Consider the following 17,674-nt stretch of genomic DNA (forward strand, 5'->3'; position numbering starts at 1 on the left):
CACACAAGCTCGGAGCATGTCTTCAACCCTTTGAATTGTCCTTTCGCTTTGCCCATTAGTTTGAGGATGATAGGCAGTGCTAAGGTTTATCTTTGTACCAAGCGCTTTTTGGAAGCTATTCCAAAAGTGAGACGTAAAACGACTGTCTCGATCAGAGATTATAGACAACGGTACTCCATGCAAATCAACGATGGTGTTTACATAGATACGCGCTAATCTATCCATAGAATACGACTCATTGATAGGTATGAAGTGTGCGGATTTCGTCAATCGATCCACAATAACCCAAATTGCATTATGTTGTCGAGTCGTTTTAGGGAGTTTAGTAATGAAATCCATTGTGATTAACTCACACTTCCATACGGGAAGTTCGGGTTGCTGAAGCAATCCCGAAGGCTTTTGGTGTTCAGCCTTGACTTTCAAACACGTTAAACATTTCGCCACATGCGAAGCAACATCCCTTTTCATACCATTCCACCAATAGTTAGACTTGAAATTATGGTACATTTTGTCGCCTCCGGGATGCATCATGTACTTAGATTTGTGAGCTTCATTCAAAATTTTCTCACGCAAGCCTCCAACGATTGGTACCCAAATTCTATTACCGAGTCTAAGGATACCATCGTCACCTTTGACTAGAGAGTCAATGGTGCCATTACGTTTTTCGTCGGAGATTTGATTTTCGTTGACCGCTTGAGTTTGCGCAGATTTGATTTGTTCAAAGAGGTCGATTTGGAGTTCTAGGCGCAACGCTTGAACTCTTTTGGGCTTTTCATGTTCCTTGCGACTTAAGGCATCGGCCACGACGTTGGCTTTGCCTTCGTGGTAAAGAATCTCACAATCGTAGTCATTGAGTGTCTCCATCCATCGCCGTTGGCGCATGTTAAGCTCTTTTTGATCAAAGATGTGTTTTAAGCTCTTATGATCAGTGTACACGGTAAATCTTACTCCATAGAGATAATGCCTCCATATCTAAAGTGCAAAGATTATGGCTCCTAACTCTAGATCGTGAGTCGTGTAATTCTTTTCGTGTACTTTGAGTTGACGAGAGGCGTAAGCGATTACTTTCTTGAGTTGCATTAGTACACATCCCAAGCCAGAGTGAGATGCGTCACTAAAGGCAACAAAATCCTCAGTACCTTCTGGCAAAGCCAAGATAGGTGCTTGAGTGAGCTTCTGTTTGAGTATATCGAACGCCTCTTGTTGCTTTGTTCCCCATTCATACTTGATGTTCTTGCGAGTTAAGGAGGTTAGAGGAACATCGATTCGGGAAAATTTTTCAATAAACCTACGGTAATAGCCGGACAATCCTAAGAAACTTCGGATCTCGGTTGGCGATTTTGGAATCTCCCACTTAGAGATGCTTCAATCTTAGCGGGATCGACTTGAATTCCATTGACGTTGATGATGTGTCCAAGAAATTGTACCTCGTGCAACCAGAACTCGCATTTCGAGAACTTGGCGTACAACTTCTCGGTTGTAAGAATTTCAAGTAATGTTCGGAGATGGACTTCATGATCGGCCTTAGACTTAGAATAAATAAGTATGTCGTCGATGAATACGATCACAAATTTATCCAAGTACGGCTTGCAAATACGATTCATCATGTCTATGAACGCGGCTAGCACATTAGTAAGTCCAAACGGCATGACCGTGAACTCATAATGTCCAAACCTTGTTCGAAAAGCGGTTATCGGAATATCTTCAGATTGAACTTTGAGTTGGTGATAGGCGGAACGAAGATAGATTTTTGAAAAGAAGCTAGCACCTTGAAGTTGGTCGAAGAGATCATCGATTCGAGGGAGTGGATATCGGTTTTTGATTGTAACTTTGTTTAACGCACGATAGTCGATACACATACGCATGGATCCATCCTTCTTCTTGACAAATAGGATTAGCGCTCCCCAAGGTGACGAACTTGGTCGGATGAAACCTTTCTCCATGAGCTCATCGAGTTGTTTCTTTAATTCTTTCATTTCAATTGGAGCAAGGCGATATGGCGCTTTTGCGATCGGAGCGGTGCCAGGAATAAGATCTATCCTAAACTCTACCTCGCGATCGGGAGGGGTTCCGGGAAGTTCTTCAGGGAAGACATTAGAAAATTCGGAGACTATAGGTACGTCCTTTATCTCCTTTGGCTTTGATTCTTTAGTGACGTAGCCCATGAATGCTAAGCATCCTTGACTTAAACACTTGTTAGCTCTAATCATGGAAATTATGCTAACTTGGCCAGCGTCTTTGTCCCCTTCTATTCGAATCGTTTGTTTATCAGGGGCTTGAAGTTCAACGGTTTTGCTATTGCAGATGATATGAGCATGGTTATCGGATAACCAATCCATACCAAGTACAATGTCAAAACCAGCCAGACTCATGGGCAACAAACAGATAGGCAGAATATAACCAACTAAAAGAATTTTTCTGTTTTCAAGGGCTTCGGAGATCTTAACAATTTCGCCACTAGCAGTCTCGACGCTTAGAGTTTTATCTAATTTTGTTAAAGGTTCGTTTAATATACTACAAAAACTATAATCTATAAAACTTAAATTGGCACCCGAATCAAATAAAACTCTAGCATAAGTGTCGTTGACTAAAAACGTACCGGTAATGGTTTCCGGCATGTTAGCGGCTTTCTTTGTGTCGAGTACAAAGACTCGTGCGTTTCCTTTCCTATCCTTGCCACTTCCACCCGCACCACCAGTCGCGGGTTTTTTCATTGGGCATTCAAAACTCAAGTGCCCCATCTCCTTACAGTTGAAGCATGTCATTTTCTTCTTCCAACAGTCGGCAGCCACATGACCCGTACGATTGCATGACTCACACACTTTAGGAGGCGGAGCGAAGTTGCATTGTCCCTTGTGATACCTCCTACACGTCTTGCATGGCATAGAATTGTGTCGATTTTGGTTTACGCCTTTGCCTTTGAAGTTGGCACCTCCACTCGTTCTTCCTTGAGTTGTTGTTGTTGAAACCTTGTTGTCCTCTTCCTTATTGCGGACCATTCCGCCCATCAGATAACCAGCTAATTCCATTGCAGAGTCAGAGGTTTGAGGTAAGTGTGACCTTACCATGTCGTGGATTTCCCGCGGTAGTCCCCATATATACCTTGTAACCTTGCTAGATTCCGGATTCACTAGCTGGGAACCAGTCGACAATATTCGTGAAACTTTGTGTTGTATTCACGAAGGTTTGTCCCTATGACCTTAAGATTCAGAAACTTGGTTTGGATTTGGTCAGTTTCACGCATGGGACAAAATTTTCCCATCAACAAAGCCTTAAACTCATTCCAGCTCAATTTATACATCGCCTCTCTCCCTTTACTCATTAACATTGTATTCCACCACTCGAGCACTTCTCCCTTAAACATAAGGGCTGAATATTGGATCTTTTCTTCCTCGGAACACTTGCTCTTTATCACAATCGTTTCCATCTCCTCAAACCACCTCACAGTCGTGATGGCTCCTTTATCACCATGGAACTCTTTCGGTCCATAGTATTTGAAATCTTTAAATGAACACCCACTAATCTTAAGTTTTTGAATTCTCGCCTAACCCCACCATCGGCGTTAGACTCATGAACACTTTCTTCCCTATGCGAAGGTCTAGAATGAGGTTTAAAACAGATTTTCGGGAAGGATTAACAGAACGAGAATGTTTTGAATTTCGAGGTTGAGACCTAGCCATGGACTCTTCTCTCACCACATCTGACGTGAGGTCGAAGAATCACTAAAAAATAAATCGATTACAACTAATAGATAGCGATAAGCGGGTATCGAACACAGGGAGATTTGTTGAAAATGTGTTACTGAATAGCTATAAAATTAGTCTAAATTAATTTAAATGCAAAAGTAAATTCAATTAGTTGGTTGTTTGGTTTTGATTAATGAAAATAACTAAAACAATTAAACAAGTTTTAAACAATAGAGAAACAATGCTCTCTCCCGATTTTAGGTTTCCAATGTTGATAAAGTTAATGTTTACTTATGAGAAGAACTACACAATTATAGTTCGTGAAAATGCGTTTGGATGTGATAAACGAGGACTAAGTACTTGGATTACAAAAACGCAAGGTTGTCACTCAATAATCAGTTTAGTATTGCAAACCCTAATTCTCTTCTACTAAATCTCAATTGCCTATGGCACCAAGAACGGATAGTCAAGAACACGAATTATACCATACTAACAATTACAAAACAAACACACAATCACCGTAGCACAATAATCATATGATCACAATACTATCTCATCAAAAACATAAACAATTAACAAATATCCAATTAGAAAACCTTACAATTCGGGAGAGAACAATAAAAGTACTAGCCACACATCGTTTGATTAATCATCACATCAATTAGGTTAATCGAATGAATCATAAACCCAAACAAATGATTAAAATCACCAAATCTTCTTCTTGCTCTCACAAATTAGCCCCTAGGTAGTTTAGAATGAAGGATAATGAAAAGACTTGCCAAAAACTTTAAAAATAATGCAGGAAAAAAACAGTTACGACTTGAACCGTGGCCCACGGTCTACACCGTGGGTGATGGTGGATTTCTTGAAAAGCTGGACCGTGGCCCACGGTGGAACCGTGGGTCACAGTGGTCCTCACGGTATTCTCAGAGGCCATGGTACGGTGGCCTCTGCTTCTTTTTGCACATCTGGACCGTGGCTCACGGTGGTGACCGTGGGCCACGGTGGACTTCAGTTTTGCCTTCCCGTTTTCACTTCTTTTGACCTCTCTTGCGTCTTCGGCTCATTCGGTTGCCTCAGTATACTCCATAATAGCCCCGGAACCTCCTTTGAGCCTACAATTCACCAATAATACCGTAGTTATCTAATTCCACAAAATAAATAAATTCAAAACATGATTATTACGGTTTTTAATCAATTAAGGGTTGTCCCATGGACCACCCGTCACATTCCCACACTTAAACGTTGCTTGCCCTCAAGCAACATCTCGACACAAACTTTCTATTCCATTTAACTTGTATCCACCAATCTTACCACAAAACCGGTTCAGTTAAGGTCCCAAGTCATACCCTATTCCCTAATTTTTATCGGGTGCACTAGTTTACTTGATGTTCCATTTAAACCGAAGATTTCTAACCAAACCTAACATGCTTTCGACTTTTTCCTATACATAACACGCATTTACACATTAACTTTTCCTTGGTGATTATCCATACATTTCATATTTAATTAATTCTCCTCGCATACGCTTGTACAATCATCAAATCTCCACCTATGTAAATGCATTTGACATGAATACAAATCAAGATGGTTTTAACCGGGTTGTAATGGGGCCAAGTTTAAGGGTATGGAAGGGAATATTGAAAGTAGCTCAAGCGATCCGATCCAACTTATTACAAACAAACTAAGTAAATAATAACATAAACAACTATAAACATCACAATTTTTTTTCACTCAATAATTAATATTTTGAACTATGCAAACATAAACATTGCAACTCTAATACAATTTTTTTTTCAAACTAATATAATTATTGAACATTACATACTAGCATGATAAACATAATGCTTCACATCTCTAACTAATAAATATTTAAACAATTACATAGAAACCTATTAAGTCGGATCGTTTCGCAAAATAATACCGGGGTTGATCAAATAGAAGAATAGACCCAATAAGGTTTTCTAAAGGAACCAACCCCCCCGCCCCTCACATAACCATCCTCATATGTATAATGTATGAGGCCCCAACCCCCCAAATCCCACACTCTCGCTCATCCAGACAAGGCTTAACCTAAGTGCCTCCATCATTTTTGCACTCATGTCAAGCTAAGATCTCGAAATGCACTAATTGTACAAGTTCTATCGGAGAATATTAACCGTCTCACCAACCAATACTTTCTCAATTTTCAAGTGTAAACGAACATGTTATGCAAGTTATTACACCGAAAGCATGCTAACCTTGATTAGAAAACTACATACTCTCTTTTTTTAAAACAACTAGGCACATGTTATTTAGGGAATTGTGACCATGATAAGGGACCAAAACTTCACCCCGCCATCTTACCACTTTCCGGTTTCATTAAAACATTTTTTTTTTCGAAATTTTTTAAAACAAACGAAAATTTCCTCATCCCCACACTTGGGATACATTGTCCCCAATGTACAATTTTGAGAAAAATAAAACAAATTACTTAAAATAAAACACAACCTTCTTTTCAACACCAATCATAATACTTAATCATAAGTATTTTATCCACCACCCATCCACCCAAAAACACATAAAGACACCAAAAAAAAATAACAACTATACAGTAATATACAGAACAGTGTTCACCTGGCATCACGCGGCTCGATCAGTTGTAAGGCGGGTGGGCCGGCCCAAAGATAGACATCATAAACTCTGAGAACTGGCCAAAGTTAAACGCCCCGTCACCGCCACTGCTTTCTTCTTCTGGTGGTGGTGGTGGTGCCATTGAATGATGAAGTGGTGATTCGGGATATCGTACCGAACCATCATACGGAGGTAGAGTCGTGTAATCTACCATTTGTGGATCCGACACGACCGGTTCACCTGCATGCCACTGATCATGCATCCTCTGATTACGATCATCCAAATACCTCATGTTCATCTCATGTTCCCGCCCATATGCATTGGCATGGTTCCACATTTCCAACCGGTCGTGCCTCTCTTTTTCGGCCCGTTCAGCATAGGCCCCCATAAAAGTCTGATGGTCGAATAATGCGCGTGACTCATCCGACCAATTTTCATACGTGGACGGCCTATGCCTTTCCACCACCTCATTCATGGACCCCTCATGGACCCAATTACTACCATAGGAATTCTAACCTTCCGAATAATCCCAACCCCCGTGTTGGGAACTACTACCACCTCCCACATCCATGTAATCGGGCTCACCTATATCTTCCACATGTTCTCTCTCCTCATCCTCCTCCACTTCAACATCCTCTCTTACTACACTCCACCTCACCTTATCACTCACAAGCACGTGATGTCTATCGGTTCGTGTGTAATTCTAACCCGGCAAATTCGGCAACTTAAATTCCTTGAACACCTTGGTTATTCCCACCGACTCATCAGTTATCACACCATGATACTTTAGCAATGCTGTAATCAGTCGACAATGCGGAATTAACTTCCGCTTGTTACTTTCTCGACTGTTCCAAATGTTTTGCATTACTAAATATCGGAAAGAAATGAGAGGCTTTCCACACATCAATGCGTACAAAACTGGAATATCACTGTTCCTCACTACCGAAATGTCCCCCCGACGGGGCACCACATTGTATAAGAAAATGGACAATAACAACTTCACCTCAATCTTCAAATCTCTTCTCATGATCTGATCACTAAAACCTTCTCTTGGTCTAACCGCCTTTGTTAACATGTTATACCATTGAGGGTGCTTGTCGGGACACTCAAAAAACTCTTTGACAGAAGGGTAAAAATAAGAATTGCTTGGTTTACTGTCAAATAACGCGATCTGATTGAATTTGTCAAGGACATCACGACTTCCTGTCCGCCCACTGTTCCAATTAATTTCATATAGTGTCCCTTCTTGTAGGGGGACATCTCAATGTGGACACTCATTCTTCAATTTCTCTATCGTACAAGGTGTTACTTACCTCATCGTAACACTTAAGGACTGCTTCCCAACCCAAAGCTTCAAATTTGTCAACTATCTTAAAAGCCTCAAACCGGGATCGTTTACCTCCTTCTCACACATATATCCATCAAGTCGTTTATGCAACGTGGCCATCTTATCAATGAACAGCTCCGGTTGCCATTCCAACACGTACTTTGACAATCCCCCACCTATCCAAATTGGTTTCATCGTTTTTACTTGCACATTTGCTTGTTCTTCCTGCATTCTTTGCCTCTTTAATTGGGCTGCTCGACCGCTCGAAGTAGATGCCTTTGAATTTCCTTTATCTGAAGTTTTACCCATCTACACACAACAAACAACCAAGCAAATAACCAATTTTAGTCAACATACACCTCCCCACACTTGCTTGTTACTATGGTTGTAGATAATCACTTGTTAATAAATTGACCAAAATTTTCAACATTTGCTTCAACATATAATTTCCAACCAATCAATATAACAAACATATTTTTGTAACAATTATCTATTATCCACAACCATACCATATAATCATTATACTCATTACTCAAACAAGCAAGTGGGTTCATAGAAACAATCATGAAAAACTTACAAACTCATTGCAATATACCATTAATAATAACCATAAAATCCATACCTTGATGTTATAGGAGATGTAGATGAAGAATGCCTTAAAGTCAACCAAAACCCACAAATTTCACAAAATTTTGAACTCTATATGTCCAAAATCGACCAACAAAACAAAGGATTCTTTCAATTTCAATGGATAATTGAAACCCTTGTGAAATTCTAGCCAATTTAGACCCAAAAATCATTTTAATTGATGGAGATATGAGGTAGATATGAAGGTTTGAAGTTGATGGGTTTTGTAAAGATGGGTTTTGAGAAGAAGAAGATGATAATAGGAGTAAATAATAATGTTAGGTGATTTGTGTGGTTTACAATTGGTGTAAAAGTAAATATTATTTTTATTGTCACCAAAACCCGGGTCCCATGTAGCAGTCCTGATCGGACCGTGGCCCACGGTCAGAACCGTGGGTCACGGTTGAGTTATGTCAAAACGAACAGAGTGGACCGTACCGTGGTGCCCCTACTCACCGTGTCACACAGTCACCATCGTGGGCCACTGTCCCAACCGTGGTCCACGGTTCATTACATAATTTTTTTTATGTGAAAAACAAAAGGAACCAAGAAAAACAATAATAGTTAAAACTTATTTACCCAATTAAAAAAAATAAAAATTACCCTACCCCCATGAAAAACCCGAGTTGTCCCCAACACGGTAAAGAAAAACATAAGGTCTTCCCCACACTTGATTTGGACAAACTCCAAAACGAGGAAGGTAATTTTTAAAATCAATTTTAAATAAAAACTAAATTAACCTAAACTAAAATATTCAACATACCTTGGCCTTTTTAATTCGTTTCCTCATCCGGTGAGCATAACAAATAACTCACCCGGCCCACATCGAGCATATTGATGTCCTTTCCTTCCAAGTAAGGTTTAAGTCTTTGACCGTTCACCACTTGTTTTGTTTGCTCTTGAACATCTTCTATCTCTACATCACCAAACTGACTCACTTTTGTGATGACATATGGGCCCATCCACTTGCTCTTTAACATACCCGGAAATAACTTTAGCCTTGAATTATACAACCACACCTTTTGACCTACTTCAAAAGTCCGTTTTCTCAACTTTGCATCATGGACTTTCTTTAGTTTGTCTTTGTACGCAGAAGCACATTTATACGCTTCATCCCGGATTTCCTCAATCTCATTCAACCTCAACTTTCTCAATTCACCCGCTTCCTTATAATCCGCATTGACATTCTTGATCGCCCAAAACGCCTTATGTGCCAACTCCATTGGTAAATGACACCATTTCCCATAAACTAACCGATAAGGAGTTGTGCCAATAGGAGTTTTGTAGGCGGTCTGATAAGCCCAAAATGCATCATTTAACTTAGAAGACCAATCCTTCCTATCGACCCGCACCATCTTCATCAATATTTCTTTGATTTGGCGATTGGACACTTCAACTTGTCCACTTGTTTGTGGATGATAAGGAGTAGCAATTCGGTGATTCACATTGTACCTTTTTAGAAGCTTCCCAAAGTTGAAATTATTGAAATGTGACCCACCATCACTTATAATAACCTGCGGGATACCAAACCGAGCAAAGATGTTTGATTGAACGAATTTACAAACTACCGAATGGTCATTTGTTCTTGTTGCTACCGCTTCTACCCACTTGGACACATAATAAACCGCAACCAAGATATATAAAAATCCATTCGAGTTTGGACTGGGCCCATAAAGTCAATTCCCCATACATCAAAAATCTCTAACACCAAAATCGGTTGCAATGGCATTTCATCCCGTTTCGAGATACTACCCAACTTTTGGCAATTCAAGCAATGTCGGGCATATTCACTTGCATCTTTAAAAATCGTGGGCCAATAAAATCCACATTGGAGCACCCGATAACCCGTCTTTTGACCACTAAAATGACCTCCACACGCCGATGCATGCGCATGAGTCAAAACTTCCCACACCTCGGAATCGGGAATACACCTCCTTATCATTTGATCCGACCCAATCTTAAACAAGTCCGGTTCACCCAAATATATTGTTTCACTTGGGCCATGAAACGTTACCTTCTTTTCTTCACCCAATGACTTGGAATTGACCACGTTGCTAGATAATTCACAAAGTGGGCATACCACGGTGTAGTCGACACGGCTAACAATTTTTCATCTGGAAACCATTTGTTTATCTCCATCGGGTCATCAACACCCTCTAACGGAATTCGGGATAGGTGATCCGCCACGACATTTTCACACCCCTTTTTATCCCGAACTTCTAAGTCGAACTCTTGTAAAAGCAATACCCATCGAATTAACCGTGCTTTTGCATCCTTCTTCTCCATCAAATATCGAACCGCGCTATGGTCCGAATAAACAATCACCTTACTCCCCCAAATATACGAGCGAAACTTATCCAAAGCATATACCACCGCAAGCAATTCTTTTTCGGTGGTTGTATAATTAAGTCGCGCTTCGGATAAAGTTTTACTCGCATAATAAATTACCACCGGCTTTTTATCAATTCGTTGACCCAAAACCGCTCCGATAGTAGTATCACTAGCATCGCACATAATCTCAAACGGCTTTGACCAATCCGGTGGTTGTAGAATGGGAGCTTCCACCAACTTTTTCTTCAAAACATTAAACGCTTGCAAACACTCATTAGTAAAATCAAAAGGAACATCTTATAATAATAAATTACATAAAGGTTTTGTGATAACACTAAAGCCTTTAATAAATCTTCTATAAAAACCCGCATGCCCCAAAAATGACCTTACCCCTTTAATGGTTTTTGGTGGAGGTAAAGATGATATTACCCGAACCTTTGCCTTATCCACTTCCATTCCCCTTTCCGATATCACATGACCCAAAACGATACCCTCTTGCACCATGAAGTGACTTTTCTACCAACTTAGAACTAAATTTGTCTCAACACACCTTTTTAAAACTCTTTCTAATTCATTGAGACAAGTTTCATAAGTTGGACCAAAAATGGAAAAGTCATCCATAAATACCTCAAGTGACTCCCCGACCATATCCGAAAAAATACTCATCATACAACGTTGGAATGTGGCCGGGGCATTACACAATCCGAATAGCATTCGCCGAAAAGCAAAAGTGCCATACGGACAAGTGAAAGTGGTCTTGTGTTGGTCATCCGGGTGAATAGCAATTTGGTTATAACCCGAGTACCCATCCAAAAAACAGTAATACTTTTGACCCGATAATTTTACAATAATTTGGTCAATAAAAGGTAATGGAAAATGGTCTTTAGATGTAGCGGCATTTAATTTACGATAATCAATGCAAACTCGCCACCCAGTGACCGGTCGGGTGGAGATTTGTTCACCGCTTTCATATTTAATTACCTGTATACCTGCTTTTTTCGGTACCACCTGTGTAGGACTTACCCATGTGCTATCCGAGATGGGATAGATGATTCCCGCATCCAACCACTTTATTACCTCTTTCTTCACAACTTCTCTCAAATTGGGATTCAACCTTCTTTGAGTCTCTCGGGTTGGTTTTGCCTTATTAGTGCACGGTTTCGGTGTCCATAGCTATCGAATAATTTATAGGCAGTTTAGTCTTCGTATTTAAAGTATATTGTGAAATAGACTATAAATAGGGAGCTCATGCTCATAATTTAGGTAGAGAACTTGTACATAGATCTAAATTATCCTCTCCATAACTTATTATTCTCTCTAATGTATTCATCCATATTTATCAATAAAGTATATATTTAAAGTATCGATTTCGTGTTGATGTATCGTATTAGCGGCTAGATCTTGGTCTCTATGACGTTCTCTCATGCCTTCTCATTGGTGATGATTTTGTGCATAACTATAGATGGACTAATGCCTTTTAAATCGGCAATTGTCCAACCTATGGCCGCTTTATTCGCCTTCAACACCTTCAACAATTCTTGTTATTGGGCCACTTCCAAATTGTCACACCCGGCCCTGAGCGGCGGAAACAGCCGGGCGCGCGCGAGTGGGGATTGATAATTAAGCACGGGCCATTGCAAACATTCAAAGATTTTCATTGCGCGTGAAATGTTTAAATACAATACATTACATTGTTTAAGGTTACATAAAAACATCCAAGTATAAAAACTGTTGAAGATTTCCACGCCATATCCCCTTGCGCGGCGGGTACAACCACGCGCATCGAAGGGATAGAACTAAAATCTTCCAAAAAGCTAGTTTAGATGTTCTGCGTGAGGTGCTCTAAGTGTGACTCCATGCGCTACCTAGTTATCTCCTGAAAGACACGTAAAAACATTTGAATCAGTATAAACTGAGTGAGTTCACAAGTTTTAGTAACTTGATAAATCGTATTGCATCATAATCATTCTGAAACATAATTCTGTTAGCATCATTAAAACACATGCTTGGTAAAACATAGCTCTATCAACATATTCTGATAAAATCGTTCCGCGGGTTACGCGCGAACATTTCTGGGAACTATGCTCGTCTGTGTAAGTGGCGCTGCCACTACGAGCTAAAATAACGTAATACCGTCCCGCGGGTTACGCGCGGACACTTCTGGAAAACTGTGCTCGTCTGTGTAAGTGGCGCTGCCACTACGAGCTAATATATGCTGTAATACCGTCCCGCGGGTTACGCGCTGACGTTGTGCCGGAAAACAAGGCGCTCGTCTGCGTAAGAGGAGCGACCTCTACAAGCGGGCTCAAACCATAGTACTGCCCCGTGCTAGGCACTCGTCTGTGTAAGAGGTGCGACCCCTACGAGTGGGCGGATCAAACCAGCAGTCCCTACCCTTGGATTTCCAATGGTAAAGTGATCACTTACTCGAATCTGGTGCACTATCATCGAAAAACCATAGATAACTGTTCGCATTGCTCATCATGAAACATAACTTAAACACGTAATCGTTTGCTTAGCTTGTAAGTATACCATGATAAAACATTATTTAAGTACGTGTCCCTCGCCCCGAAAACAGTTTAAAAGTAGTGAAAACAGTGAAAATAGGGGCTGTGAGACTCACCTGTGGTTCTTGTTAAGGGATTAATCGAGATTCGGGTTTTCTTGGTGTTGGCCTCGGAATCGAAGGTCTAGAATACGATTAAATAACAAATATATATATTAAGATCAAGATATAAGGGTTGGAAAGTAGATCTCAAGGTTATAATCTCGGCTTACCTAGTAACAGGATCGGAGCTGGAAACAACGGATGCTTGGGAAAGGATTAGTGCAAGTTTGTAGTTCTTTGAAGTGTGTTTTGGGTGATAATTTAGGCTACAAATTTATAGGCAAACTCAAGGGAACATAATCCCTTGCTTTAGGGAATTGTAATCTTTTGAAATGATGATAAAGTATGGAAATTATTATTATTTATTAAAAAGAGTAGAAAAGTAGATTAAAGATTCTGATTTGATATGGACAGGACATGCAGGGCTGTGGCTGGTGAGAGTGGGTGGCTGGCAGTTGACTTTTACAGTTTGCTTTTTCAGTGCTTTAGACAGTGTACAGTAAAAAGTAGAAGTTTTCTGAAACACGCAACCGCCCTCTTTTGGGCGGGGACAATTTCCTTAAATCTGATCATTTTGACTAAGTGTTCTGCGCGTATAACTTGGTGCGCATAGCTTTCTGCGTGTAGAACATTTCTTTGCTGCGGGTAGGTGCGTAACCTTCTCGCAGTTAGGGACATTTGAGTTTCATTTGTAGATTCTCCAGGTGGTTTTGGTATTTCAACATAGTGATCAGTCATGTTGAAGTCAATTCCATCCTGGAGCTTCAGACAAACTAGCTCTCAACGTTCCCGCCATGCGGGTAGGTTAGTTCCCTTCCGCACGCGCATAAACGATGTAGGATGCACCCGCCTTAGCATCATGCGGGATGGTCAACCCATAGACAACATAACGTTTAAGTTACATGAAAACATAAGGCCAAAACGTTCACGCATGGCGCATATAACATATGCTCACGCTGGTTCTTAACATGGTGCGCTCGCGCAGGGCGCACATAACACATGCACGCGCTGACTAACATGGCGCGCTCGCGCAGGGCAAACATAACACATGCACGCGCTGACTAACATGGCGCGCATAATATTTACAATCACCTAATTATTAGGTTGATTACTTAGTTTAAGGGGTTGGGAATTTACCGGGTGTCACATTCTCCCCTCGTTAAACGAATTTCGTCCCGAAATTTAGGAGACGTTGCTGGCAGAAGCCATGTTCTGAAAGAGGTGTGGGTATTTTATGCGCATTTGATCTTCTCTTTCCCAAGTGAATTCAGGCCCACGCCTTGAGTTCCATTGAACTTTTACCAACTTGATTCTGCTTCTGCGCAACCTTTGTTCTTTCCAATCGGTTACTGCTATAGGCTCTTCTACGAAGTGCAGCTGTTTGTCAATATGAATTTCTTCCACCGGTAAAATCAACGTTTCGTCAGATAAACATTTCTTGAGGTTGGATACATGAAACGTATCATGAACTCCACTGAGTTCGGCGGGTAGACGGAGTTTATAAGCAACTGGACCGATCCTCTCCAGGATCTCAAAAGGTCCAATGTAGCGCGGATTTAGCTTTCCTCGCTTACCGAAACGGGGGACTCCCTTCCATGGAGAGACTTTCAAAAGTACTTTATCCCCTACTTGAAACTCCAACGGTTTCCTTCTCATATCAGCATAACTTTTCTGTCTGTCGCGTGCTGCCTTAAGGCGATCCCTTATCTGAAAGATCTTGTCTGTTGTTTCTTGGATCACTTCTGGACCAGTCATTTGCTTGTCGCCCACTTCAGCCCAACACAGTGGGGATCTACACTTGCGCCCATATAAAGCTTCGAACGGCGCAGCCTTAATGCTTGTGTGATAACTGTTATTGTAAGAAAATTCAACCAACGGGAGGTGGGTATCCCAACTACCTCCAAAATCGATCGCGCACGCGCGCAGCATATCTTCCAATGTCTGGATTGTTCGCTCGCTTTGCCCATCCGTTTGAGGATGATAAGCTGTACTCATATCAAGGCGAGTACCTAGAGCTCCTTGTAACGATCTCCAAAACCTTGATGTGAACCGACTATCTCTATCAGAAATGATGGACACTGGGACTCCATGCTTTGAAACTACTTCTCGAATATATAGTCGGGCTAACTTTTCCATTTTATCAGTTTCTTTAATCGGCAGGAAGTGTGCTGACTTAGTTAGCCGATCTACAATAACCCATATCGTGTCATAACCCCCAGGTGTCCTTGGTAGTTTGGTGATGAAGTCCATAGAGATTTGTTCCCACTTCCACATGGGAATTTCTGGCTGCTGAAGCAACCCCGATGGTTTCTGGTATTCAGCCTTTACTTTTGAACACGTCAGGCACTTACTGACATACATCGCGATGGCGCCTTTAAGATTGGGCCACCAATACAGCGTTTTAACATCTTGGTACATCTTGTCTGCGCCAGGATGTACGGAATATCGCGTCTTATGAGCTTCGTTTAATACCTGCTCGCGCAATCCTCCCTTGAGAGGGACCCATATGCGGTTGGCAAAATATCGAGTGTTGTTCCCTTTAAGTTCCAAATTCTTAATCATACCCCCAAGGCATTCGTTTTTAACAAACTCTGGTTTCAAGGCTTCTTGCTGAGCGTCTCGGATGCGAGTAGAGAGATCTGCGTGAATGGTCAATCTTAGAGCCTTGACTCGTAGCGTTTTTATTCGTTCCTTTCTGCTTAGCGCGTCTGCTACCGCATTCGCTTTCCCCGGATGATACTTGATCTCGCAATCATAATCATTTAACAATTCAACCCATCTTCGTTGCCTCATGTTTAATTCCTTCTGATCGAATATATGTTGGAGGCTCTTATGATCCGTAAAGATTACACATTTCGTACCGTAGAGGTAATGACGCCAAATCTTTAGCGCGAAGACAACAGCTCCAAGTTCTAAATCATGCGTTGTGTAGTTCTTCTCATTGGTCTTAAGTTGGCGCGAGGCATATGCTATAACTTTGTCTCGCTGCATAAGGACACATCCGAGTCCCTGGTGTGAAGCGTCGCAGTAAACAACGATGTCATCTGTCCCCTCGGGCAGGGATAAGATTGGCGCACTACATAACTTCTGTTTCAACATTTGAAACGCTGCTTCCTGGTTTTCGCCCCAAACAAACATCCTGTCTTTCTGGGTTAGCGCGGTCAGAGGTAGAGCTATCTTGGAGAAGTTCTCAATGAAGCGTCGATAGTAGCCAGCTAGCCCAAGGAATTGCCTCACCTCAGTTGGGGTTTTTGGCGCTTCCCAGTTTTCGATGGCTTTAACCTTAGAAGGATCGACGTGTATTCCTTTCTCGTTTACAACGTGACCGAGAAAGTGAACTTCTCTAAGCCAGAACTCGCACTTGGAAAACTTCGCATACAACTTTTCTTTCCTTAACAATTCCAAAATCATTCTCAGGTGTTGCTCATGCTCGGCCTTGGTTCGAGAGTAAATCAAAATATCATCTATAAACACAATCACAAACTTGTCCAAGTATGGTTTGCACACACGGTTCATCAGATCCATGAATATAGCTGGCGCATTAGTTAGCCCGAAAGGCATCACTAAGAACTCATAATGGCCATATCTGGTTCGGAAGGCTGTCTTTGGCGCGTCTTCCTCATGGACCCTAAGTTGGTGGTATCCTGACCGTAGATCTATCTTCGAATAATAACTGGATCCCTGCAACTGGTCAAATAAGTCGTCAATCCTCGGTAAGGGGTACCGATTTTTGACTGTCAGCTTGTTCAGCTCCCTGTAGTCAATACACATCCGGAACGAACCATCCTTCTTCTTTACAAACAGTACTGGAGCTCCCCAAGGTGAAAAGCTTGGGCGTATGAAACCCTTATCCAATAGTTCCTGTAACTGATTAGATAGCTCTTGCATCTCAGATGGAGCTAAGCGATAAGGCGCTCGAGCTACTGGCGCAGCTCCTGGGACCAAATCAATACGAAACTCGACTTGTCGCGGCGGCGGTAACCCGGGCAAATCTTCAGGAAAAACTTCTGGAAATTCGCGTACTACTGGTAAGTCTTCAATTCTTCGCTCATCTCCTTTCTCTACTACATGCGCCAGGAAGGCGTAGCACCCTTTCCTTAGGCACTTACGCGCCTTTAGGCATGAAATCAGTTTCGTCGCAACTCCCCTTCTTTCCCCTTGAATCATCAAAGTTTCTCCGTTCAACAGTGGAATCCGAACCTGCTTCTCATGACAAACAATCTCCGCGAGATTCTCGACCAACCAATCCATACCTACCACAATATCGAAACTTCCCAAATCTATTGGCAACAAGTTAATATTGAACTCATGACCTCCCATGACTAACACACATTGCTCAGTCCTTTCATTCGCGCATAACTGCCTACCATTGGCTAGTTCTATAGTATAAGGTTTGTCTAGCCTACTGGTCGCTAAGCCCAGGGAGTTTTTAAACTCATGGGATATAAAACTTAGGTCAGCGCCAGTATCAAATAAGACAGA

This window comes from Bidens hawaiensis, unplaced genomic scaffold, assembly GCF_021521415.1.
Source record: "Bidens hawaiensis isolate Kalapana, Puna unplaced genomic scaffold, B.hawaiensis_p1.1 tig00019080_1, whole genome shotgun sequence".
Taxonomy (NCBI): domain Eukaryota; kingdom Viridiplantae; phylum Streptophyta; class Magnoliopsida; order Asterales; family Asteraceae; genus Bidens; species Bidens hawaiensis.